At 45.7% G+C, this 27,991-nt stretch overlaps 1 long non-coding RNA gene across 1 annotated transcript; it reads right to left on the bottom strand.

The window, feature by feature from the left end:
- On the bottom strand, positions 1 to 27,991 carry LOC122940931. Its single transcript, XR_006390396.1, has 3 exons — positions 27,930 to 27,991; positions 691 to 733; positions 1 to 76 (listed from the first exon to the last, which is right to left on the bottom strand). It is a non-coding gene; the product is annotated as an uncharacterized LOC122940931 (long non-coding RNA).

Here is a 27,991-nt window from a genome sequence, read left to right as displayed (position 1 = left end):
CACGCGTCAATCAATAGTCAATCATCAATCATAAATCCAGGAGTATCGGTCGGGTCCCAATGTATAGGTACATCAGCTGGAATCATGTTAAGGGTCATAATGTCCAGATGAAGGGAAGTCCACAACGTACATAAATAATCCGTGAATACCAGCAACATCACAGAGGCATTGTCATATTTATACATTATCATTATATGGTCATTTTATCACCGGCTGAGCTAAGCTGGAGGTCAACATATCCATGTTAGTGGAACATCAATATAGATGTATGGAATAGGCAGGACAGAACACGTGAGTAGGCAAAAGGGATGGGGGATGAGCGGATTAGTATACAACCTAGCTGCTAAAAGTATATAGCATAGTATATAGGAAAGGACATGGGAAGACCACCAGCTTCCTAGATCTCATTCAAGGAAGCTCGTCTGGTGTCAGGAGATGTTGCGCATGCGCATAGCGTGCTGATGCGTGTCACGCCTCGCTCTGATTGAGAGCGATATCCAGAGTGCTCCCCGGTCCTAGCGCTTCGAACAGGGCAGGAAGGAAGAGGAATCGGAGATAGAGAATAGTAACAAATCAGATGTATTAATGCTGTAGACAGGATAAAGGAAAGGTGGGAGAAAAGGATAAGAAAAAGAGGGAAAAGAATGACATATGGACAAGATATAACATACCAATATCAAAAAAGGATACTATGGATAGCCCCAAAGTGTGAAGGGCAGTGATATTAATTCATCTAGAAGAAATGAAATAATGAATAAAACCGTGATGGAAAATACACCTACACATGTATACAGAAAAAGTATGTGAACCCTTTGGAATTATATGGATTTCTGCACAAATTGGTCATAAAATGTGATCTGATCTTCATCTAAGGCCTCTTTCACACTTGCGTTGTCCGGATCCGGCGTGTACTCCACTTGCCGGAATTACACGCCGTATCTGGAAAAACACAAGTGTACTGAAAGCATTTGAAGACGGATCCGTCTTCAAAATGCGTTCAGTGTTACTATGGCAGCCAGGACGCTATTAAAGTCCTGGTTGCCATAGTAGGAGCGGGGGAGCAGCATACTTACAGTCCGTGCGGCTCCCGGGGCGCTCCAGAATGACGTCAGAGCGCCCCATGCGCATGGATGACGTGCCATGCGATCACGTGACGTCACTCTGAAGCGCCCCGGGAGCCGTACGGACGGTAAGTATGCTGCTCCCCCGCTAACCATTCAGAAAAAGCTAAACGTCGGATCCGGCAATGCGCCGAAACAACGTTTAGCTTAAGGCCGGATTCGGATCAATGCCTTTTAATGGGCATTAATTCCGGATCCGGCCTTGCGGCAAGTCTTCATGATTTTTGGCCAGAGCAAAAAGCGCAGCATGCTGCGGTATTTTCTCTGGCCAAAAAACATTCCGGTTCGGAACTGAAGACATCCTGATGCATCCTGAACGGATTTCACTCCATTCAGAATGCATTAGGATAAAACTGATCAGGATTCTTCCGGCATAGAATGAATACTAATCCCGTAGGACAGAGGGATAAAACTTAACATTTAATTTTTGGTCAATCTAAAATTATAGACACCAGAGGAGGAGCCTCTATACAAAACAGAATTTAACAAGACAGCCCAGCGGGCAAAATGGTACATATAAAGACAGTGTGACCAGAGGTTTGGAAAAAGCAGGAACGTTCTCACCCGGTTGTGGATCAGGATGTCTCATGAGGAAGGCTGGAGGTGGAAACGGTCCTTTGATGCTTCTCGTTCACACAAAAAGGATAGGTGTGCCCCTTCGGATTGGGTGGGTAACGGGGTAGTTAGCCCTAGGTAACCCTAAGAAGGGGGGCAGGGGCTAGTATGCCCTACCTATCTACACGGGGACTTACCCCGCAAGGAGCGTCCCCGTCCGGATACCTGTCCCTGTGGGGACAGAAACCCTAGTAGTAATGCTGGGAGCATTTTTTTAGGGACTACTAGGGTTTCTGTCCCCACAGGGACAGGTATCCGGACGGGGACGCTCCTTGCGGGGTAAGTCCCCGTGTAGATAGGTAGGGCATACTAGCCCCTGCCCCCCTTCTTAGGGTTACCTAGGGCTAACTACCCCGTTACCCACCCAATCCGAAGGGGCACACCTATCCTTTTTGTGTGAACGAGAAGCATCAAAGGACCGTTTCCACCTCCAGCCTTCCTCATGAGACATCCTGATCCACAACCGGGTGAGAACGTTCCTGCTTTTTCCAAACCTCTGGTCACACTGTCTTTATATGTACCATTTTGCCCGCTGGGCTGTCTTGTTAAATTCTGTTTTGTATAGAGGCTCCTCCTCTGGTGTCTATAATTTTAGATTGACCAAAAATTAAATGTTAAGTTTTATCCCTCTGTCCTACGGGATTAGTATTCATGCTACATAATTTTGGGATTTAGTGGGCCTGTCTGACATACCTGGCCCTATAGTTAATTCTTTCTTCCGGCATAGAGCCTCGACGACGGAACTCTATGCCGGAAGAAAAGAACGCAGGTGTGAAAGAGCCCTAAATCACAACAATAGACAATCACAGTCTGCTTAAACTTATAACACACAAATAATTAAATGTTACCATGTTTTTATTAAACACACCATGTAAACATTCACAGTGCAGGTGGAAAAAGTATGTGAACCCCTAGACTAATGACGTCTCCAAGAGCTAATTGGAGTGAGGTGTCAGCCAACTAGAGTCTAATCAATGAGATGAGATTGGAGGTGTTGGTTACAGCTGCCCTATAGAAAACACACACCAGTTCTGGGTTTGCTTTTCACAAGAAGCATTGCCTGATGTGAATGATGCCTCGCACAAAAGAGCTCTCAGAAGACCTACGATTAAGAATTGTTGACTTGCATAAAGCTGGAAAGGGTTATAAAAGTATCTCCAAAAGCCTTGCTGTTCATCAGTCCACGGTAAGACAAATTGCCTATAAATGGAGAAAGTTCAGCACTGCTGCTATTCTCCCTAGGAGTGGCCGTCCTGTAAAGATGACTGCAAGATCACAGCGCAGACTGCTCAATGAGGTGAAGAAGAATCCTAGAGTGTCAGCTAAAGACTTACAAAAGTCTCTGGCATATGCTAACATCCCTGTTAGCGAATCTACGATACGTAAAACACTAAAAAAGAATGGATTTCATGGGAGGATGCCACAGTACCGGCAAAATATTCTGTGGACAGATGAAACCAAAGTTGAGTTGTTTGGAAGAAACACACAACACTATTTGTGGAGAAAAAGAGGCACAGCACACCAACATCAAAACCTCATCCCAACTGTGAAGTATGGTGGTGGGGGCTGCTTTGCTGCGTCAGGGCCTGGACGGATTGCTATCATCGAAGGAAAAATAAATTCCCAAGTTTATCAAGCCATTTTGCAGGAGAACTTAAAGGGCTTCTGTCACCCCCAAAACAGCAATTTTCAGTATTGGACTTAATATAATTGCTAATGTACGCAGAGTCCATATATACCCTCTAGGTAATTGGATTCCAGCTCACCCGCCTTTTCTTGCAAGGTGCACGGATATAAAGGATGAAGCCGTGTTATAATAAGTTGAAAGGAAGGAAATCCGTCACTCAAAATTGATGAAGTCGTAGGTTCCTTTATTTGGTCATGCGATGCATCAGGTACAGAGGTACAGAATGATTGAGTCATGAATAACAACGTTGTCATTTGAAATGCATAGACTGACAAGGGCATCACTGGTTATTAATCATTCTGTACCTCTGTACCTGATACATCACCCTGACACCTGAACCGGCTGAGTTGTGCCTGGAGCCGGGTACAAGGGCAGCCTAGAAGGGGGCATGCCCTGGGTGAGAAGATTAGAAAAAAGAGGGGGGGCAATGACAGGAACACCTGCTGGGTGACCGTGAGTGGGGTTGAAATAAGGCACAGGCCCCTCCCACAAATGCAGGCTGAACTCGGCCTTCCTAACTTGTGGTCGTGGCTAAGGTTAAACCGGGCAGGCGTGCCCATCCTGACACCTGAACCGGCTGAGTTGTGTCTGGAGCCGGGTACAAGGGCAGCCTAGAAGGGGGCAAAAAGGAAACCAAGTCAGTTAGTGCAGGGATTTTATTAAATCAAAGAACCAGGGAACGGAATGCTTGCGAAATCTCCGTCTGTGGGTTTGGTATGTACCTGGCGAAGCAGGATGAGCGCCAGCGACCCATTCTCTGGATGACATGTGCGGGAACCTTGTGCTTGGAGGCTGCTGAGGTTGCTCCAATGCGAAAATAATGGCCGGAAATAGTGCTAGGGTCGAAGCCTAAACCCGAGGCTAGTGTGCGGATGTGGGATTTAAATTGTGCAGAGGTGAGAGGGCCATTCAGGTGAGGTAGCAGTGGGCTGTCAGGAGGAGCCTTGCAGATGGCGTCCATGAGCTGCCTGAAGATTTGTACCAGGCACCAATTATTGCAGGGTTCGAAGAATTTTCACCTCGACCGGGGGACCTGTCTGGCTTGTCTTAGAAGACAATAACTTGAGCGTGTAGTGGTCCTGGCTCCAAACTAGTTGTCCCTTTGACAGGCCAGTACTCCTGGCTGAGCTGCGAGTAAATTCACCCGGCCTGAGAAACCTGTAGAAGCCAAGGTACATGGCAGCTTTGATGACCAGGCTGGTGAAGGGCCCAAAAGGGTTGCCATCGAGGGCTGAAGAAATCCTCCGAAACATCTCACCTGTAACAGGCCTGTCTGCGGGAAGGGGGGTCCTCCCCGCTCTTCTGGATCCCGCGTAAGGTAGCCCTGATCGCCTGTACTGAAAAAAATTGAGCCCCCGCCCGGATGATGGAGCATGACATGATGTTGGATGCCTGCTAGGTACAACTTGATGGTGTTGTGTGAGAGTTTGAGGTGATTATGACAACGAGCGATGAAGGCCATGTCGTACGAGATGTCCTCTAGATTGCCCTGCGGGTGGATCCTGGAAAATTCCTGGTAAAGTCTCAAGCTGGATTGATAATTCCTGGCTGTGTTTGGGGCGAGAGATTGCTGAGCCAGGCCCCTTGCTGACGAGACAAGGGCCCGAGACAAGGGCACTTAGTCCATCATCAGGTAACTGAATGCCGGGGTGGGACATCTGCATGGATCTGCTTTGGGCATGACCTGGAAGAAGGGGGGGAATTTAAATCGGAACAATGGGTCCGCCGCAATGTTTTGGTGGCCCAGAACGTGGCTGCAGTGTATGTGGAAGTTGTGGAAAAGGGAAAGCCAGACAAGCCGGCGTAAGAGGGACATGATTTTGGGGGACTTGGCCCTACCTTTAGTTATGATGTAAACGAGGGCCTGGTTATCGGTGACCAACATTACCGGCGCGTTGGCCCACTGATGACTCCAAGCCTGGGCGTCTGCGACAATGGGGTACAATTCCAACAGGGAGGAGGTGTTCATGGTTTCGGCATTCGCCAGGACGGGCATGGGCCACTGGTCAACCAGCCAATGGCGACCGAATATGGCCGCGGGAAGCGGCAGCATCGGAAAACAAGGTAGGGCAGGAGGGCTACCATGGTGAAACGAAGAGTGAGATGCCGTTCCAATGGGTGAGGAAAAATTTTCACATGGCCAGGTCTGCCATTGCGTGGCTATCCAGGCAGATGATGCTGTCCTGATCGGGTACCGAGGGAAGAAGCTGGAGTAGCCTTGATATGAACGACCTGCCCTGGGGCATGAGCCTAGCAGCAAAGTTAAGCCGGCGCAGAAGAGACTGGAGCTCGAGTTTGGAGAGGAACCCGGAGGAGGCAGTGTGAGCAATGACCTCACGGCATTGGGCGAGCTTCTCTTCTGGGAGGCTGGCTTCCATTTTAAGGGAATCTAGGACGATGCCAAGGAATGTGACCCTAGTGGCGGGACTCTCAGTCTTGGCCTGGGCGACCAGAACCTCTAGTCTGGCAAATATCTCAAAAGTGGCCCATGCCCGTCCTTCGCATTGGAGCAACCTCAGCAGCCTCCAAGCACAAGGTTCCCGCACATGACGAGACAAGGGCACTTAGTCCATCATCAGGTAACTGAATGCCGGGGTGGGACATCTGCATGGATCTGCTTTGGGCATGACCTGGAAGAAGGGGGGGAATTTAAATCGGAACAATGGGTCCGCCGCAATGTTTTGGTGGCCCAGAACGTGGCTGCAGTGTATGTGGAAGTTGTGGAAAAGGGAAAGCCAGACAAGCCGGCGTAAGAGGGACATGATTTTGGGGGACTTGGCCCTACCTTTAGTTATGATGTAAACGAGGGCCTGGTTATCGGTGACCAACATTACCGGCGCGTTGGCCCACTGATGACTCCAAGCCTGGGCGTCTGCGACAATGGGGTACAATTCCAACAGGGAGGAGGTGTTCATGGTTTCGGCATTCGCCAGGACGGGCATGGGCCACTGGTCAACCAGCCAATGGCGACCGAATATGGCCGCGGGAAGCGGCAGCATCGGAAAACAAGGTAGGGCAGGAGGGCTACCATGGTGAAACGAAGAGTGAGATGCCGTTCCAATGGGTGAGGAAAAATTTTCACATGGCCAGGTCTGCCATTGCGTGGCTATCCAGGCAGATGATGCTGTCCTGATCGGGTACCGAGGGAAGAAGCTGGAGTAGCCTTGATATGAACGACCTGCCCTGGGGCATGAGCCTAGCAGCAAAGTTAAGCCGGCGCAGAAGAGACTGGAGCTCGAGTTTGGAGAGGAACCCGGAGGAGGCAGTGTGAGCAATGACCTCACGGCATTGGGCGAGCTTCTCTTCTGGGAGGCTGGCTTCCATTTTAAGGGAATCTAGGACGATGCCAAGGAATGTGACCCTAGTGGCGGGACTCTCAGTCTTGGCCTGGGCGACCAGAACCTCTAGTCTGGCAAATATCTCTAAGAGGGTGGCGAGATTGCCTGATTTGTCTTGCGGGCCCTCAATGATCAGAAAATCATTCAGGTAGTGGATGACCGTCTGCAACCTGCCGTGATGGACCAAGATCCAGTGAAGTGCCTTGGCGAACTGGTCGAATAACCAGGGGCTGCTTTTAGAGCCGAAGGTGAGTCTGTTGGCGAAGTAGTATTGATTGGCCCACTTGATGCCATGATATTGCCACAACTGGGGTTAAATGGGGAGGTCCTTGATTGCATCTGTGATGTCCGCTTTTGCCAACCAAGCACCTCTACCACACAACAAAATGGATCGTATGTCCTTATCGATGGAGGAATATTTCATGGAACTCCTCCGAAGGTATGAGCGAATTAAGGCTAGGAATTGCGGAAGCATGAGGGGCGGACAGGTCGTAAATTAACCCTTTTTTATTTGAGGACTTCTTAGAGACCAAGCCGATGGGATCCGATAGGATTGATGTGCCACCAATGGAAAGGTATATGAGGAAGTGGACCTATGAGAAAACCTTTGTCGACTTCGCTCTGTATCAGCTCCCCTACTGCTGCTGGGTCCCCAGAAGCTAATAGAAGATTCCTGCCCTCCCAAGAGACCTGCGGCAGGGCAACGAGCCCGGTATGGAAGCTTTTCAAGAAGTCCGCCAGTAGAAATGCCACAAAGTTCTCGTCGCAGTGGTCCCTGAGGAGAGCTGCCAGGAGGTCCACATTGAGGTCGGCTAGTCAGGACTGCTTTGCAGCCCTCTTGGGACAGGAGGAACGGGGGTGGGACCTGAAGCACAGGGAGCACACGTGGAGGGCTCTGCAACCACTGTAGGAGCAACCACCTGCGTTAAAATTGTTGCAAAGCTGGCTCCTCCCTAGGTACACAATGGGGCGACTGAGCTTGTCGGTCGAGGGAGTGGCTTGCTGAATCCCAGATGTCCCCGGGAGAGCCCTGTCCTGCATGGCATGGGCGGTGTTCGGACACCATTCGGAGGTATGGAAAATGGACTGACACACCGCGCAGGTGGCTGCCCTGAGCCCTGCGAAGTGACGGCAGAATAATTCTGTATCAATGCTGGCCCAGCTGGTGACATACTGGAATTGAGTCAAAGCTGCAGCCGCTTTTGCCGAGAAAGAGCGATGGTAATCGTAGAAGGCTGAACCCCCATACTTGTGACCCAGGTCAGTGACCAGGTACAAATAGGTGTCCAGTTCTTCCCTTCTCTCCGGTTGGGCGGTGCACACAATGTCCCTGAAAAGGCTGAACGCCAGGACAAACTCAGGAATGGATAACTTGCGGTTTTGCTGGGCATCCTTGGCCCTAAGGACCACGGACAAATCTCCGCAATTGATCACCCTATTTTCGGGAACGTCTTGGGTGGCAATGAGAACTGATGCAAGATTAACATCTTTCCCTGCCAGGATGTTTTTTTTGAGATTTTCTAGAATGAAGTGCGAGGGGGCTACCTGGGGAATAGGCCTGGGTGTACCTGGCGTCAGACAAACGGAGGTGGAGGGGGCGGCTGGTGGGGCGGGTGCTGGGGGTGCCACGGAAGCCTGGGACTCCAGTTCCGTTACCCTGGCTTGGACGTCAGCCACCGAGTTGACCAGCGTGTTCAAGGTGGACTGTAATTGAATCAGAGCTGGATAAACTACATGCCTGGCTGATCCCCGGAAGGGTTAGGGCTGGTCATGAGTAGCTTAAACAGTTCTGCCTTCCTGGCGGAGGGTGGGTGCGAGATGCCCCTCCTGTTAAGTTCAGCAATTAATTTTGGAATGGTCCAATTCCTTAGGGATGAGGGACCGGCTTGGCCAGAAACGAACGTTTCAGGGACAGAAAGGCATTCATCTATATCAGAGGCCTGAGACATGCTTGACCTGTGGAAAAAATGAATCGCGTGACAACAAAAAGAAGCAGGGAGGGGTGATGGAGTAAGAACTGAGAAGGTGCGAGAACGGAGGTATAAACGTACCCGACAGAAAACAGAACACCGTGACACGGATTAGCAGGAGAAAAATTGCCTGCCTGGAAGATGAGAATCTGATTAACTGACAAACATTGACCGGTTGGGGTTGCCGAGGATGTCCGTGGGCACTTACCTGGGCAGATCTGACTGGAACCTGGGAATAGGCTAGAACCTGAAAGAAAAAGGGGAACAACCGAAAATTTGAGAGTGCTGTACGAGGAATGACCCCAGACCTGTTGAACCAGGCGTACTGGCCAGGATGGGGTGCCCCCATGGAGACAAATAAACGTACTGAGCGTGTCAGACTGGCTGGAGACGGAAGGAGACGACCTGGGCGTACCAGGTGGACAGAGAAAGCGATGGCGCGTAGCCATATGACGAGACAGAGGCTGCGCGTAGCAGCGGCCCGCGTAGGGCCGGACGACATGACCAATGGACCTGAGCCAGGTGGACAAAGAGGGTGGAAGAACCTAGGGCCAGGCAGGAGAGTCCCCGTGGCTTCTAGACCAGAAAACACGGCTGCCAGCTGGCGGAAAGATGGCGAAGTGCAAGGAGACCCAAGTACCAAGTGTAGCTGAATAGGCATGAAGTGCCCTGGGCGGACCAGGGGACGACAAGAGACAATGAACGGACAAGCGACCGTGCCTGGTGAGCAATCAGGGCCCGGGAAGTTGCTGAGGACACAAGGACGACAGTGACCTGGGCAGACCAGGCAGACGGTGACAGGTCTGGGCGTTACCAGGAGGAGTAAGGCGTAGAAAGGGCCTGGGCGATCCAGGCAAGAGAGAGAGATGGCCTGAGCGTATCATTGGTTTTTTTTTTTTACGTGGATGAAGTGCGATAACATGGATGCGCGTGCCTGGCGGACTGGTACTGAACTGAACTCAAGGATTACATGAGAGTACCGCAGCGGGGTGATGACTGTGAGCAAGTTTGCAGTACGGCGCTGCAGCATATGAAACGCCCTATCCACGGTTACTAAGTGGGAGACGGTCCCGGGTTGCCCTTGGCAACCACATGCCTATGGGAATGGCCTGGGATCAGTTCCTCCCTACCCCAGCCCCATATGCATGTGGCTGATGTTAGCAGCCATGTTTGCCCACTGGTTGTATCCGGCATACCCCTGTGGGATAACCAATCGCTACCGCAGTTGCAGATGGTTATGGGGGCCGGCAGATAGCGGATGGCAGAAGTTAAAAGTTAAAACCCTTGGGGATGTGTATGATCAAGAAGTGCTAATGACCTTTGAGGTACTGTCCCAGAAGTATCAAATACCTACAGCTCCGATCAGCCATACAGAGCAAATCCCCGAATACCAACACTACAATCTCAAAGTACCCACTTATAGGAGTCGCAAAAACCCAAGGACCCAGAGGAATGGTATCAGAAATCTATTCACATCTGGTACAAGCAAAAGTCAGCGCTAACCCCCTTAGGATAATAGATACATAAAAAAGAATGATGCCCACACTTACAGAAGAATCTATAATAGATTTATTAGAATCACAAGTATCGCCAGCAGTCAATAATAAAATAATTCAATTATACAGCAGCCACCAAACATATCTCACACCTACTAGACTGTACAGAATGGGCAGGGCATCCTCCACGACATGTCCAAGATGTGGGGAAATGGAGGCGGATTTTTGGCATATGATCTGGAGTTGCAACCTGATCGCCACATTCTGGGAGGAAGTCTTTCTTGTCAAATCTGTTGCCGGCCCGGGTGGCCTGTATCCCTGAGACATGCCTACTGGGAATACTAAACGAGGATAACTGGGATCATTATATGACAACATTCCTAAGGGAGTCTTTATTTATGGCACTTAAATGTATTGCTCTAAGATGGTACAATCCCAGCACACCGAACATATCTATGTGGAAGCAACAGATAAACCAGATTCTACCGTATATAGTACTGTTCTTTAAACACCTGTAATAAACTAAGAAAATGTGATAGTGTCTGGGGCCTGTGGTGTGAGTCACCACACACAGTACTCATCCTCAAGACTGAGGCAAGCTATATCGGCAGCTGGAGGCTCCATGGTTTATTTGGCTTGATGGGAATGCCTAAATTATATATTTATAGTAAGGACATTTAATGGTATAAGGAGACGGCAAAAGTGCAGTGGGTAGCTGTAATATTCCAAGACACCAAATTAATATAAAAAATTGTTACAAAAAACAAAATGGCTGCACACTATTATATATATACAAACAATAGAGCTAAGAAATGGGAGTCATTCTAGATAAAAGTGGTACAATACCGACTATAAATGAGTATAAATGAATAATAGAAGCTCCTAGAGCACATACGTGTTGGGCCCACCTACCAGGCGTCAAGGTGGCTTCCGCAGATGGGTCCCTATCACTAAAGAAACTGCCTCGCTTTGGACTTACTTAAAGAGGACCTTTCACTAGAATAAAAAATCTAAACTAACTATACAGACATGGAGAGCGGCGCCCAGGGATCTCCCTGCACTTACTATTATACCTGGGCGCCGCTCCGTTCTCCCGGTATAGCCTCCGGTACCTTCATATGTTAGGCTACACCCAGGGGAACCTGGCGGCGTCTCATTCTCCCATGCTGTAGCGCTGGCCAATCGCAGCGCTCAGCTCATAGGCTTTTTTTTTCTCTCAGGCTATGAGCTGAGCGCTGCGATTGGCCAGCGCCACAGCATGGGAGAATGAGACGCCGGCAGGTTTTCCTGGGTGGAGCCTAACTATGAAGATACCGGAGGCTATACCGGGAGAACGGAGCGGCGCCCAGGTATAACAGTAAGTGCAGGGGGATCCCTGGGCGCCGCTCTACATGTCTGTATAGTTAGTTTAGATTTTTTATTCTAGTGAAAGGTCCTCTTTCAGGCTACAATATTCAGGGCACTGTAGGAACCAGCTACAAACATACTCTGCTCAGAAGTCCCAGGTATATGGGTGTGTCCAGTCTAAAAGGGGTGCCGCCACCCCCAATATATTGCAAGAAAACTTTGACTAAAACCTTCAGGATCACAGGTGCATAATATTGTAGGCTTAAGTCCAAAGTGAGGCAGTTTCTTTAGTGATAGGGACCCATCTGCGGAAGCCACCTTGACGCCTGGTAGGTGGGCCCGACACGTATGTGCGCTAAGAGCTTCTATTATTCATTTATACTCATTTATAGTCAGTATTGTACCACTTTTATCTAGAATGACCGCCATTTCTTAGCTCTATTGTTTGTATATATAATGGTGTGCAGCCATTTTGTTTTTTGTAATTATGTTTGCTTCATGGATATGCACCTGTGATCCTGAAGGTTTTACTATAAAAAATTGTTATACTGGTTTGCACTATGACGTGTAGCAGACATGTATATGTTAATGTGCTTTTTTTTTTCCTTCTGTTAATAAACGAGTTAAAAAAAAAATGTATTATTGTACTGTTTGCTCTATTTCTCTGTTCTGCTCACTGAGATGGAAGCACATGCTCAGTTCCTTCCACTGCCTCCAGCCGCAGCAGACAGGACACGCCCTCTGAGAACAGAGACGCCATCTGAGCTGCCAGTTTCAAATATGTTCTGTTGCATGTTGTGGCAGCTATAGGGAAAGAGCTGCAGCAGAAAGTACACACCCAATTGAGAAAGGATGCACCCATTGAGCTGTCAGCCTGAAATAAATCTAGCAGAACAATTGGAGCAATTAATGGGGAGATATCTGGATCCATGTGAGGTACAGGGCTGGTTCTAGCTTTGTTGGGAAGAGGTTGTCATGCTGAGGTGGACTGAGCATGCTGGCCAAGTATATAACAATCTGATTGTCTCAGCATTAATTAATCATCTGGCCAGCAGGTGCTCTCCTAAATTCAACCGTATCACTGTTCTCAGTATGGTGATAGGGCAATTATTTTATGCTGCATTGTGGTATTTGGTTCTGCTGGGGCGGTACTTTGTGCTGCACTGTAGTATTGCTGGTCTCACCTACTTTCGTTGTCCCTTCCTACTCGTGGCTTGTGATGTCCCTGCCTACTTGTGGTTATCCACCTTCTATTAATTCGGACCTGCCTACAACTTCGGGCTGTTTTTAGTTTTTTCCCCCCAGGGCCACTTTAAGTCCCCAGTCCACCCCTCCCTTTTGTTATGTACTAGATTATGTATGATTTTCTTTTTTTTTGCATCAATCATGGGATAACCTCTTTAAGCATAAAAGTACTAGACTGTCCAATAGGGGATGACAATAACAGACATTTTTCACAAGTCAGATACCAGGGAATTCAAAGATGTCCAGCAGCATCACAACTATTCCAGGGAAGCGATGGAAACATTGGGGGAGATTTATCAAACTGGTGTAAAGTAGAACTGGCTTAGTTGCCCATAGCAACCAATCAGATTCCACCTTTCATTATTCACAGCTTATTTGGAAAATGAAAGCTGGAATCTGATTGGTTGCTATGGGCAACTAAGCAAGATATACTTTACACCAGTTTGATAAATCTCCCTCCATTGATCCAGTTGAAGGGTAACAGGAATTTGGTATTGGGTATTGGCATCAGGGAATGTGTATGCATGTCCTCAATGACCGGCATAGCTGCAGGCTTCTCAGAAGTGACCCAACTGTGGGGCACCAACAAGAATTGTACAGCCTACAGAAATAGGCCTTTGAATCCAGATTTCTTGACAAACTGGTGCATAAAGGCCTTGATCTGTTGAAATGTAGACCCTTTGTATTGGTCATACCCATTATAGTGACGGCTACATGGACAGGATATTAAGCCTGTTTGTGCTGGCGTTCTCTTTGTATACCTGGGATACCACTGATTTGCTCAGTAGGTTGGATGATGTATTTTTTAGTGCATTATATGTGGCCACCCAACATTGATGTCGAAGCCATATACAGCTCCATCGCTCAAGAGATAGACCTTACTGCTGGAGAACATTACCTGGCCATGAGATTTATTTTCCTGTCCAGACATGATAAAAGTTGATTGAGTTCATCCTCACAAATAACTACTTTCTGTTTGATATTAAGTTTTTCCACCAGCTGATGACCACCACCATGGAGAGTCCCTATGCCCAGATGTATGCCAAGTTGTTCATTGGCTGGTGGGAGAGTGTTATTTATTTATTTATTAAAACTCTATGTGGACACATTAGCTGTTCCTATGGACCTGGTACATCTACGGAATTCTTATTATCTGGTCAGGAGCATGGGTTCGCTTTGAGGAACACCAATAAGGTCGGACTTCACTTTAGATGTGAAATTGACAGAAACTCCGTAGCAATCCTGGAGGTATGTATAAGTAGAGGTACCAATAATAGTATACAAACTACTCTGTACCATGAGCAGCAATAGGACAGCTTTCACCCCATACCCCAGAGCAATACTATTATGAGGAGTCCATCAAACTGTGGTTACCCTTCTAGTCTAATCAACTCATCCTATCAACACGCTAGTAGTCAACATCAGGGGGCCTGTATTAACATCTATTAGGGACTGGTTGGACTTTGAAAGTGTTCGCGTTTACATTTTGGAAAAATAGAAATAATAGGAGGAATACTTATCAAAAACATACAGAGAATTTAGATACGGAAACTTCAGGAACTGAAAGCTCCGTACAGAGTACGTCAATAACGCAAACTGAAAGGGTGGGTGTAAAAAGAAAAATGAAGAAAAGGAAGTTTCAAGTCCCAAAAAGACCAGTGCAGAATAGAAGGGAAATACCACAAGTATGTTCTCAAAGGGTGGTAGAAAAACAACAGACGGCCACAAAAGGCCCATCCTTAGATTTCAATGTGATGAAGACAAATGTAAACATAAACCCATCCACAAGTGGCTCTATGTTGGGCTCACAGTCCTTTTCCTTTGCTCAGTTATCAAATCAAATTATGGAAATGTGACAAAATTCCATCCAGGCAGTGACAGCGACGACATCAACAATTGTAACACTGGGGGAAAGGGGTGCATCAATTGCACAACCAGGGATCCAGTTGAGGGACCAGGAGAAATGGGGCTAGAGCAAGTAGAAATATGCAGTAACAAAGACTGTATGGTCAAAAAACAAATAATACATTTATTGACACATGAAATTACGCCGTCACAACAAGCCCTTTTGAGTAGAGGCCTTACTTTCTCTCCGGTACCGCAATGTGATAAATTCTGGATAAAAGATATTAATCTTTGCGAGAAAATTAGCCCTACATAAGGTACATAGACAGGCAGAATCTGATATACGGAAAACTTTTGGAAAGGAAAGATGTGTGGAAACACTTGAAAGGCTGATGAGGGAAAATGAAGGAGAGCAAGTGCTCCTTGAACCCCCCTTTCAACTCTGAAACCAAAGTCTAGGAATACTTCGTCCTTTGCACAATTCAAGGAGATTGATACATTTGTACATTTAGTAACACAGGATATAAAATCTTTAAAGGGAACCTGTCACCAGTTTTATGGTGTCCTAACTAAGGGCAACATAAATAAGTGACTGATTCGCTTAGCAAAATGCTGGGTCACTTTCTTTAATTGACCCAGTCAATCTGCCAACATCTTGTATTGAAAAGCTCCAGCTGATAATGATGAGTCATGAATATTCATGAGCTCCTGACTCTCCCCGCCCACCTGCTGCTGAATGACAGTTTGTTTCCATAGGAATCAGCAGCAGGTGGGCAGGGGAGTGGCTATAGCTCTGAATTAAATATACGCTGGACTCAATGACATCACGCCGGACTCAAATCAGCTCATTAGCATGCGGCATGCGGCATCTTTGTGTGTATATTATGAGGTAACCATCTGTCACACCAGTAAGTGTATACAAACCGGATTCCCAAAAAGTTGGGACGCTATACAAATCGTGAATAAAAACTGAATGCAATGATGTGGAGGTGCCAACTTCTAATATTTTATTCAGAATAGAACATAAATCACGGAACAAAAGTTTAAACTGAGAAAATTTACCATTTTAAGGGAAAAATATGTTGAATCAGAATTTCATGGTGTCAACAAATCCCCAAAAAGTTGGGACAAGGCCATTTTCACCACTGTGTGGCATCTCCCCTTCTTCTTACAACACTCAACAGACGTCTGGGGACCGAGAAGACCAGTTTCTCAAGTTTAGAAATAGGAATGCTCTCCCATTCTTGTCTAATACAGGCCTCTAACTGTCCAATCGTCTTGGGCCTTCTTTGTTGCACCTTCCTCTTTATGATGCGCCAAATGTTCTCTATAGGTGAAAGATCTGGACTGCAGACTGGCCATTTCAGTACCCGGATCCTTCTCCTACGCAGGGTCTTCCCTGAAAGAGATGACGTCTGGATGGGAGCATATGTTGTTCTAGAACCTGAATATATTTTTCTGCATTGATGGTGCCTTTCAAGACATGCAAGCTGCCCATGCCACACGCACTCATGCAACCCCATACCATCAGAGATGCAGGCTTCTGAACTGAACGTTGATAACAACTTGGGTTGTCCTTGTCCTCTTTGGTCCGGATGACATGGCGTCCCAGATTTCCAAAAAGAACTTCGAATCATGACTCGTCTGACCACAGAACAGTCTTCCATTTTGCCACACTCCATTTTAAATGATCCCTGGCCCAGTGAAAACGCCTGAGCTTGTGGATATTGCTTAGAAATGGCTTCTTCTTTGCATTGTAGAGTTTCAGCTGGCAACGGTGGATGGCACGGTGGATTGTGGTCACTGACAATGGTTTCTGGAAGTATTTCTGAGGCCATTCTGTGATTTCCTTTACAGTAGCATTCCTGTTTGTGGTGCAGTGTCGTTTAAGGGCCCGGAGATCACGGGCATCCAGTATGGTTTTACTGGCCTTGACCCTTACGCACAGAGATTGTTCCAGATTCTCTGAATCTTCGGATGATGTTATGCACAGTTGATGATGATAGATGCAAAGTCTTTGCAATTTTTCGCTGGGTAACACCTTTCTGATATTGCTCCACTATCTTTCTGCGCAACATTGTGGGAATTGGTGATCCTCTACCCATCTTGGCTTCTGAGAGACACTGCCACTCTGAGAAGCTCTTTTTATACCCAATCATGTTGCCAATTGACCTAATTAGTGTTAATTGGTCTTCCAGCTCTTCGTTATGCTCAAATTTACTTTTTCCAGCCTCTTATTGCTACTTGTCCCAACTTTTGGGGGATTTGTTGACACCGTGAAAATTTGAATCAACGTATTTTTCCTTTAAAATGATAGTTACTCGGATTAAACGTTTGATCTGTCATCTACGTTCTATTACAAATAAAATATTGACATTTGCCATCTCCACATCATTGCATTCAGTTTTTATTCACAATTTGTTTAGTGTCCCAACTTTTTTGGAATCCGGTTTGTACATCTAAGGCACTTTTTAGTAGTTAATGATTGTATATAATTAGTTAGATTATAATCAAATATCCACATGACAGGTTCCCTTTAAAGATGAGAAAGGATCATATTACACCAAATCTGAATCCCCTAGAATGTCAGGCTCTAGAAGAATTAAGAGCTAATGAAGAAATAGCTATAAGAGTGGCAACATAGTCATCCAAGATGAGATACTCTCAAGCAATCCTACAGATAAATATTTGGAGGAACTAAAACAACTTTTGTCTCAAGCTAAGAAGGACAATCTTATAAATAAGGACGAATTCCTATACCTGTTTAATAAGAACCTGACAATCCCAACGTTCTATGCCCTTCCCAAGGTGCACAAAAATAAAATACCAATTCCAGGGAGACCAATAGTGTCCGGAAATGACAGTTTGACACAGGGGATTAGGTATGTTGACCAGATATTACGACCGTTCGTTATATCCTTGCCTTCCTATATAAAGGATACTAAGGATCTCCTTCTTAAAATCAATGATATGACTATCATCGAACATGATTTTGGCGAGCTTGGACGTCAAATCCTTATATAGTAATAATAATCAGCACACACTGGGTCTCAAAGCGGTCAGATACTTTTGCAAATCTTTATTTAGACAGCAAGATATAATCACAAACAGTATATGTCTATACCAGGGAAGACATCGAATAACAGAAAATAATGTCACATGAGAGTGAAATCAGTGTACATATTAAGCTTTTGCATAGCGAATACATAGATATAAAGCTAACAGAACTTTGCAAATTGAAAGTCCAAATGACCGTGGAGCCGTCGGGATAATCATATAGTGTACGAGAAACAATAGAGAAAAAGGGCAAAACTGTGGGGCCAGAATGCTGGGTCTGGCCAAGCTTAGTGTGAGTAAGTTGAGTACCATTTCAACCAAGGTGACCATGTTGACAAGAATTTATCATGCGATAATGATGACCAACTGCTAAGCTCCTCCATTCTACAAATTTCCTGCATTTTCACCACCCAGTCGGATAACGAAGGGGGTTGTTCACTGAGCTAGTATTTGGGAATCAGTAATATGGCTGCCATTATGAGCATTGGTTGAAGATGGAGTTTTTTAAGTGGGAAGTCATGCTCTGGTTTATTATGTAATACCAGGGATGGAGGAATAGCATATCTGATTAATTGCTGCTGTAATTTTCCCCCAAAATACCGATAGACGTGGACAGTTCCACCATATATGGAGCATGGAACTATGGGCTCCATGACATCTCCAGCATTCTGCTGAAACCGACAGGTTTATTTTATGAATTATCTCAGGGGTGCGATACCATCTGGTGACAATTTTATATGCATTCTCCTGGATCCGTACGCATTTGGAAATGCCATGTGAGTTTTGAAGAATCTGTTTCATGTCAAAGTCAGAAAAGACTATGCCCAGTTCCTTTTCCCACTGCACGAGATAATTAGGCTTAATCACAGCGCAGTTGTCTAATATCTTTTTATAAAGAAAGGAAATTAGGCCTTTACGCTGAGATGTGGAGATTAACAACTCTTCATACCATGTTTGAGGTTCACATGTTTTCTTGTTTTCTAGGAATAAGGAGCACACTTTACGGAAGTGTCCATAGTGGCTTTCGGACCAGGGTTTGGAGCTATAAGTGTCATTAATCTTATCTAGCGGGGGGATCGAATTACCAATTAAAAGGTCTTTGATGGGGGTATTACCTAATGTGGGCCAGATCCCTAGGTTATATTTTTAGTCGAACTGCATAAAATAAGGTAATAATTTGGATGGAGCTATGTATGGAAGGGAGTCAAATAATTGTAAAGAGGTCGCTAGGTTTTGCCACGTGTAAAGCACTTCCTTAAATAGGGGGTGAATGGCCGAGTCTGGCTGAGGTGTACTAGGAATTTTCCATAGGTTAGACATCTCTAATGCAGATAGAAGCCAAGAAGCTATATTATTATTATTATTATTTATTATTAAAGCGCCATTCATTCCATAGCGCTGTACATGTGATAAGGGGTGCACATACATAATACAGACAATTGCACTAATCATAAACAAGACGATTTACAAACTGGTACAGAAGGAGAGAGGGCCCTGCCCGTGAGGGCTTACAATCTACATGGTATGGGAGAAGGACACAGTAGGTGCAGGTGAAGTTGGTCATGGTGGTATAGAGGCAGCAGGGTCACTGGTTGTAGGCTTGTCTGAAGAGGTGGGTTTTCAGGTTTCTTTTGAAGGATTCCACTGTAGGTGAGAGTCTGATATGTTGGGGTAGTGAGTTCCAGAGTATGGGGGATGCACGGGAGAAATCTTGGAGTCGATTGTGGGAAGAGGTGATAAGAGGAGAGGAGAGAAAGAGGTCTTGTGAGGATCGGAGAGTGCGTGTGGGGATGTATCGGGAAAGTAGCTCAGAGATGTAGGGAGGGGACAGGTTATGGACGGCCTTGTATGTATTTGTTAGTACTTTGAAATGAATTTGCTGGGCAATGGGGAGCCAGTGAAGGGATTGGCAGAGGGGACAGGCAGAGGAGTAATAGGGTGAGAGGTGGATTAGTCAGGCAGCAGAGTTGAGGATAGATTGGAGGGGTGCGAGAGTGCTAGATGGAAGGTCACAGAGGAGATTGTTGCAGTAGTCTAGGCGGGAGATGATGAGGGCATGTACAAGCATTTTCGCAGATTCAAAGTTATAGAAAGCGCAGATGTTTTTGAGTTGGAGGCGGCAGGTGGTGGAAAGGGCTTGGATCTGCAGTCGGAAGGAAAGGTCAGAATCCAAGGTCACCCCAAGGCAGCGTACTTGGTTGACCGGGGAGAGTGTGCAGCCATTGATCGTGATAGATAGGTCTGTTGGGGGGGTTGAGCAAGATGGGGGGAAAGATGATGAATTCTGTTTTATCCATGTTAAGTTTCAGAAAGTGGAAGGCGAAGAAGGATGATATAGAAGATAGACATTGTGGGATTCTTGATAGTAAGGTGGTGATGTCTGGACCAGAGAGGTAGATTTGTGTGTCGTCAGCATAAGAGTGATACTGAAAGCGATGGAACTATATGAGCTGTCCCAGGCCAAAAGTGTAGATAGAGAAGAGCCTTTCGGGACACCAACAGAGAGGGAATGAGACAAGGAGGTGGTGCGGGAGTGGGAGACGCTAAACGTCCGGTCTGTGAGGTATGATGTGATCCAGGAGAGGGCCAGGTCAGTGATGCCAAGAGATGAGAGAGTTTGCAACAGAAGGGAGTGGTCAACAGTGTCGAAGGCAGAGGACAGGTCAAGGAGAAGGAGGACAGAGTATTGTTTCTTGGTTTTGGCTGTTAGTAGGTCATTGGTGACTTTTGTAAGGGCAGTGTCAGTCGAGTGGTGGGGTCGTAAGCCAGATTGTAGGCAGTCAAAGAGGGAGCAGGAGGAGAGGTGAGAGGACAGTTCAGAATGGACATGTTGTTCAAGTAGCTTTGAGGCATACGGAAGAAGTGATATGGGGCGATAACTGGACAAAGAAGATGGGTCAAGTGAAGGCTTTTTGAGGATGGGTGTAATGGTAGCATGTTTAAAAGCAGAGGGGAAGACACCAGAGGTTAGTGATAGGTTGAAGAGATGAGTTAGGGCTGGGATAAACACTGTGGTGAGGTTAGGGATGAGGTGGGATAGGATTGGGTCAAGTGCACAGGTGGTCAGATAAGATCTGGAGAGTAGAGTGGAAAGTTTTTCTTCTGTAATGGTGGAGAAGCGGGTTTTGGAAGAAGAGGACAGAGCAGTTGTATAGCGGGTCTGTGGGGATGTTGACTATCTTTTGTTTGAAATATTTGGCAAAGTCCTCAGCTGAGGAGAGAGGAGAGGGTGGGGGCGCTGGGGGACGGAGAAGGGAGTTAAAAGTGTTAAAAAGTTGTTTAGGGCTGTGGGACAGGGAAGATATGAGAGATGAGAAGTAGGCCTGTTTTGCATCAGCGAGTGAGGATTTGAATATGAGGAGGGGTTGCTTGTATGCGGTGAAATGATCTTTAGAATGGGATTTCTTCCATCGCCGCTCAGCAGCTCTGGAAGCTTGTCTGAGTTTTTTGGTCAGGTTGGTGTGCCAGGGTTGTCTGTTAATTTTTTCGGGTTTTGTTGTGTGTTAGGGGGGCAACAGTGTCCAGAGCTGTACTTATTGTGGTGTTATATAGGGTGGTAACAGCACATCTGGGTCTTGGAGGGAACAGATGGTAGAGAGTGGGAGAAGAGAGTCAGAAAGCAAGCGAAAGTCGAGATGTTTAAGGTTCCTGCGGGGGTGTGCTAGTGTGTGGATCGGGGGAGCAGCAGAAGAGACCAATATTCACACCTAGTTTGTTGGTGTGGGGATTAAGTAATTCTAAATGTTGGTGTAGCTGGATCGCCCTGTAGTAGCTTGCGATATCTGGGAGACCAAATCGCCCCCTATCTTTGGGCAAAGTTAAGATTCTATATGCCAGGCGTGAGTTTTTCCAAACAAATGCTGAGAAACGTTTTTTGATTGCAGTGAGCAAGCTTGATGGGACATGGATTGGAGCCGTTTGCATTAGATATAATAACTTCGGCGTTATATAGGTTTTCAGTAAATTTTGGGGTCCTATTCATGACATGAATGAGATGTCTAGGCTTTTTAGTTGTTGTGTAATTTCTTTTAATAGAGGTGGGAAACACAGGGCGCTATGTTTTGGGAGCTATGTTAATACCCAGGTAGGACAGATGTGTGTGTTTGGGGCCATTAAAAGGGGTATGTTTGTTCCCTTTTTACCGAGAGAGCCAAATTGATCCTTATCGCCAAGCATTTTGAGAAATTAATCTTGAAGTTCGATAGCGCGCCAAATCTATCGAATAAATTTAAAAGGGCTGGAAATTCACTATACAGGTTCTTTATAAAGAGTAACATGTCATCAGCAAAAGCTGCGACAGTGTAAAGGATCCTACGGTCAACCCCTGAATAGTAGCATCCTGCCTGATGGCTTGCGTTAAAGTCTCAAGGCATAAGATAAACTGGGAGGGGGATAAAGGGCAACCCTGCCTTGTGCCATTTTTTATACTGAAAGTTGGGGAGAGGATACCATTTACCCGAACACTGGCATAAGGAGATGAGTAAAGGGACATTGTTGCTTTGATAAAGGAGGGCAGGAATCCAAATTTCTGTAGTGTTAGTTCCATAAATCGCCAATCAACCCTATCAAACGCCTTTTCGGCGTCCGTACTAAGGAGCGTTAGACTAGTACCGTACGGTTGGTGTATTCTATGGCCTGTATAACCCTAGGTATTGTCCCTAACTTCCCTCCCTTTAACAAAGCCTGTTTGTTCTGGCAATATGATTTTTCGAAGCAAAGGGGCAATGCGCAAGGCCAGAACTTTGGCCCAGAGTTTGGTATCAGCATTTAATAGTGATATAGGCCTACAGCTGGTTGTTTCCTTGGGGTCTTCGCCCGGTTTAGGAAGCACCACTATATGCGCTTCCAAAGATTGTTTGGCAGGGAGTGCACCCTCCCAGAGTGCATTGAAGTACTGTACCATGCAGGAACCTAACGTAGGGAAGATTCTTTTTATAATAAGAGATAGGTAGGCCATCTGGTCCGGGACTTTTCCCAGAGGGAGTGGAAAATAGCGCTGCTTTAAATTCATCTAATTGTAGTGGGGCTGTAAGGGCCGTGATGTCCTAGTTTTTCAGGGAGGGGAGGTGTAGAGAGTCTAGAAATTTTTCAATGAGAGAGGAACGTTCCATAAAGTCTGCCTGGGATTCCCTTCTCCTTAAATTATATAAGGACTGGTAGTATGTGGAGAATGCGGAGGCAATATCTGATGTGTCAAAACTTGTCTTTCCAGATACCATTTTTATGGATTTTATGTGGGTTTGTTCTATTCTTTTCTTTATAAGGGCGGACGTGATCGTGTTTCCTTTTTCACCGTGCGCGTAGTGTTTATGTTTTATCCTCATATAATCTTTGGCTGCTCTAGTGTTTATGTAATCACAGGATACAACTTGTTATAAAACGTAGCCTTTAATCTAATTTACACATAAAATAACAAGCTCCCACAGACACACATAGAAAAAGAACAAAAAAAAAAGATATAACCTTGATGACATAAGAGATGATGCTGTAACGTCCAATGGCATGGGTCAATGATAGACGGGGTGGACAGTCATGGATTCTGATCTGTCCCTATACCTAGCCCTAGGCTCGGCACCCCTGCCTAGGAACGGAATAGCCGCCCTGATAAGGACGATCCTGTGTTCTGGAACCTCCTAGTGGGTCCTGAATTGACCCTATGATGTAGGTGAGTCCCTATTTCGGGGCCTACTCTAGGTACACAGAAAAAAAAAAAGGAATTACAGTATAAAGAGCAATGGACCCCCCACATTCATGGATGCTGCGTCTCGTGGGTGGACAATTGCTTGCAAGGATTACGTCATACAAGGTGCACAGACAACCACATGTGTGATTATCTATGAGTCTATATATCATCAGATAAACAATATCAATGTGTAGCCTTCACACACCAAAATTAATGTGTGATATTCATACACTCAGAATTGCCGTACACATTTGTACACGCCAATGTATAGTTAAGATATATACACACGCTAGGCACCAGGAGCACTGCCTCCTAAATTGGTGGCATACAGTCAGGTGCCAAAGTCCCAATATGCTCTAGTGTTTAGTAAGTCTTTAAAGGAAACCTGTCACCTGGATTTTGTGTATAGAGCTGAGGACATGGGTTGCTAGATGGCCGCTAGCACATCCGCAATATCCAGTCCCCATAGCTCTGTGTGCTTTTATTGTGCAAAAAAAACGATTTGATACATATGCAAATTAACCTGAGATGAGTCCTGTCCCTGACTCATCTCACCTACAGGACTCATCTCAGGTTAATTTGCATATGTATCAAATATTATTATTTTTTTACACAATAAAAGCACAGAGAGCTATGGGGACTGGATATTGCAGATGTGCTAGCGGCCATCTAGCAACCCATGTCCTCAGCTCTGTACCCAAAATCCCGGTGACAGGTTCCCTTTAAGGGAATTTCGTAATTTAGTAAGTTCTCCATATTCCTGTAGTGCCAACGTTCTTTCATGTGTGTTCTCTAGTCTGGCTATCTTTTAGAGGAGGGAACTAATCTGGGAGAAGCGCTGTTTCTTCAAAAAGGAGCCTAACGCTATGAATTCGCCCCTGATCACCGCTTTGTGAGCTTCCCTTCCCATAGAGATGGTTTTTGTGTTTGCGAAGAATCATTTTCTGCAAAATACTTTTGTAGTTTCTCAGAGAATGTTTGTACTCTTTCTGGGGAGTCTAATAGAGTGGGATTAAGTCTCCACGTCCACATCCTTTCAGGTAATTCTGGGAGATCTAATGTAAAATTTATAGGAGCGTGATCTAAAAATCGTTATGTTTTGTATCTCAGATTTAACCACCAGAGGGAGACAGCTGCTGCTGATCAAAAAATAATCCAATCTTTGATAAGATTTGTGTGGGTTAGAGTAAAAGGAGTAATCTCTGACATCTGCATTAAGGGTGCGCCAGACATCACACAGGTGAAGGTCCTGCAAATGACGATGGATCCCCCCCAAGGCTTTATAAGAGACTGATGATTTCCGGGAAGAGGAATCTACAACCGGATTTAGTGAAAGGTTGAGGTCGCCTCCTAAAATAATAAGACCCGAAGCAAAGAGGGATATAGTACCCAATGTCTCCCTCAGCCATTTCACTGTGTTATAATTAGGGGCGTAGAGGTTACACAAGGTATATTCTTTATTGCCAATGTGGCCCTTAAGCAAAAGATATCTCCCTTCTGGATCGATAAGCTTGTCGGACAAAGTAAAAGGAACGTTTTTATGAAGACCAATGCTGACACCCCTAGACGCTGAGTTGTCATAGCTCGCATGATACCATTTCTCATAATGAGAATGTGAAAGATTAGGAATATGCCCTGTCTTAAAGTGCGTTTCTTGCAGCATAACGATGTCAGCCTTGGTCTTTCTCAACACTTGGAAAATATGGCTTCTCTTTGGTGAGTTGGCTCCCTTTACATTGAAGGAAGTAAAGCCAATACACAATCTAGCCATGCTGACGTGCATTGACAAGAACTAGTACAGAAGGCTTCACTCTCAAAATTAAACAAATAAGGGTGCATTCACATCACCGTTTAGCTTTCCGTTCTTCTGATCCGTCAGAAGAAGAGAGAGAGAGAAAAAAAAACAGGATCCAGTAAAAAAAAAAAAAAAAAAAGGATCCTGTTGCATCAGTTGTCATCCGTTTGAGCCATTTCCGTTTGAGATCTGTTTTTTACATGGGATAAAACTGCATGCAATACTTTTGCTTCCATAAAAAAAAAAAACGGATCTCAGACGGCAATGGCTCAAACGGATGACAACTAATGCAACAGGATCCGTTTTTTTACTGGGTCCTGTAAAAAAAACGATCCTATGCATAACTGATGCAACAGTATCTGTTTTTTAACAGGATCCTGTTTTTTTTTCTCTCTCTCTCTCTTCTTCTGACGGATCATTAGAACGGAAAGCTAAACGGTGATGTGAATGCGGGTAAATCAGTTAACTGTGTAAAACTATACATGAATAATGTCATATAGTGGTCGACATAAAAAGTAAGACTTATGAACAATAAGCTCCGAATGGAGCTTTTAGGGAGGGAGGAAGGATGTAACATAAGTAGCCTGATCGATCAGGCCCCCATCCCAAAAGCCTGGTAATAGAAGCAATAAATTTATCTCCCTATGTGAACAACTCCATGAGCAATATATAGAGAGGTTTACCAAGAGAAGAGGCAGTGTAAAAGGAAGAGGAACATCAATAAGATCTACGGCATTTCAGATAAGGCCCTTACGTGTTTAGTTAAGAGCTCATGTCCAGTTATCTCTTGGTCCATTCCTCCAGACTTTCGGTGTTCTATGTTTCTTGGACATTTCCCACATGGAGGACGGAGGTAGATGAGGGAAAAGTGGCCCTTCGGGTAGTGGCAGCCATGATGGGATGTCCATTGGTGGTAGTATCCTGACGGTCAGCCTTTTGTTGCCTTGAGTGATGAGGAGTCCGAAAGGGAACAACCAACGGTATGGGGTCCCCTCTGCTCTGAGATTGTCTGTGAGGGGTTTCAGGAGTCTCTTCTTCTGTAAAGTGCATGAGGCCAGATCTTGGAAAATTTGCACGTTGGTGCCCTCAAACTGTGTCTCACCTATTTCTCTTGCTCTGGCTAAAATGTCCGCTGTGTAGCAGAATGACAAGAGACCACAGATGATGTCTCTGGGTCGCTCAGTAGGTGTTGGTTTGGAACGTAGGTCTCTATGTGCCCTTTCAATAATGATGGCTTCTGCTCTTTCAGCTCCTAATAGCTCAGCAAACAAATGCCGCACCACTGCAGCTTTATCCTCCTTATCGATGGCCTCAGAAATTCTGCGCATTCTAACATTCTTCCTGCGGCTTCTGTTTTCTTGATTTTCCAGCAGGAGCATAGATTCATTAATATGTGCAGAATGTGCCAGCAGCTTATCTTTCATTGCCGCGTCAAAGGCCACTAAGGCCTGTTGAGAGCTTTCCAGGGCTTCTACCCGTTCCCCAATATGGCAGACATCCGATTTTATAGCCGCCAAATCCGATGCGATTGGGGCTAGATCTCTCTTTAGGGCCGATTGCAAAAAGCCCCGGGTGATTGCTAGGGACTCACCCTGTACTGAAGCCTCAGAAGCGCTGTCAGCGTCGGACGCTTCACTGAGCTGATCTTCTTCCTGTCGCGGCGGCGCCATCTTGCATATCTGCGCCAAAGGTTTAGCCGCTTATTTCTGGAGGTAATTCTCCATGGCAGGTTGCAATCTTTGCCCTCTCGGGGTGCCGTTCGTGTCCTGTGACTTGTCTCTGCCGCTGTTCCTTACCATGGCGGAGGATAAATGCAGTTAGTAGGGCTTGGTGGGGGACTGATGGCGGGAGAGTTTTCTTCAAGCATCTGCTATAGAGCTCGGTCAGGCTCCGCCCTCGCGGTCAGATACTTCTTGAGCACAAAAAGTATAATTTTTCAACAGTACAACGATTTAGTTCTGTCATTGTTGGAATTTATTTTGGCGCACAATTTTCAGTCACTTTTATAAACAGATAAATGGGACCGCAATGGGGACGGCCTATGCCCCGACTTATGCTAATCTCTTTCTAGAATAGTGGGAAAATCACTTGGTGTTTACGGATGAGATGTCATTATATACCTGCCACATTCTCTTTTGGTGTAGGTATATAGACGACATTCTCTGTCCTCTGTGATGGAGACCAATTCCTTTTTCATGACTTTGCACAAGCTCTAGACAATAATAATATAGGAATGAAATATACTTTTGAAATACAAGAAAAGGAGATCTACTTCCTAGATTTAAAAATAATTAAGTCTGAGGAAGGCTATCTGTGCACGGAAGTTTATAGAAAGCCCACATCCACCAACAGTTATTTACATTGGACAAGTTGGCATCCCTCTCCTTTGAAGAGAGGGATATCTATGGGCCAATTTTTAAGAGCGCAACGTAATTGCTCTAGCGATATGTCATTCTTGAAAGAAAGCCAAGAACTGAACTTTTTAAAAGATTTCGGAATAGGAGCTATCCCACATGTCCCCTTAAAAAGGCTTTCAATAGAGCCAAAGCCGTGAAACGAGAGGATCTATTGAAAACACCTTCCAAAACAGATAATATCATAATCAGGTGTATTGGTATGTTTGATGGTTACAACAAAGAAATCTATCAGATTCTCAAAAAACAATGGCATGTTATACAGGCAGACAGAGAATTGGAAGCTGTTCTTACTCTGAACCCAAGTATTACTTACCGAAGGGGTCCTAACTTGAAGGATCATTTGGTCTCAGCACCTTATGAAGACGGTTCCTTTTG

This window comes from Bufo gargarizans, chromosome 6, assembly GCF_014858855.1.
Source record: "Bufo gargarizans isolate SCDJY-AF-19 chromosome 6, ASM1485885v1, whole genome shotgun sequence".
Lineage (NCBI taxonomy): Eukaryota > Metazoa > Chordata > Amphibia > Anura > Bufonidae > Bufo > Bufo gargarizans.
Note: the sequence above shows the minus strand (reverse complement) of the source record. Positions and strands in the feature narration are given on the sequence as shown.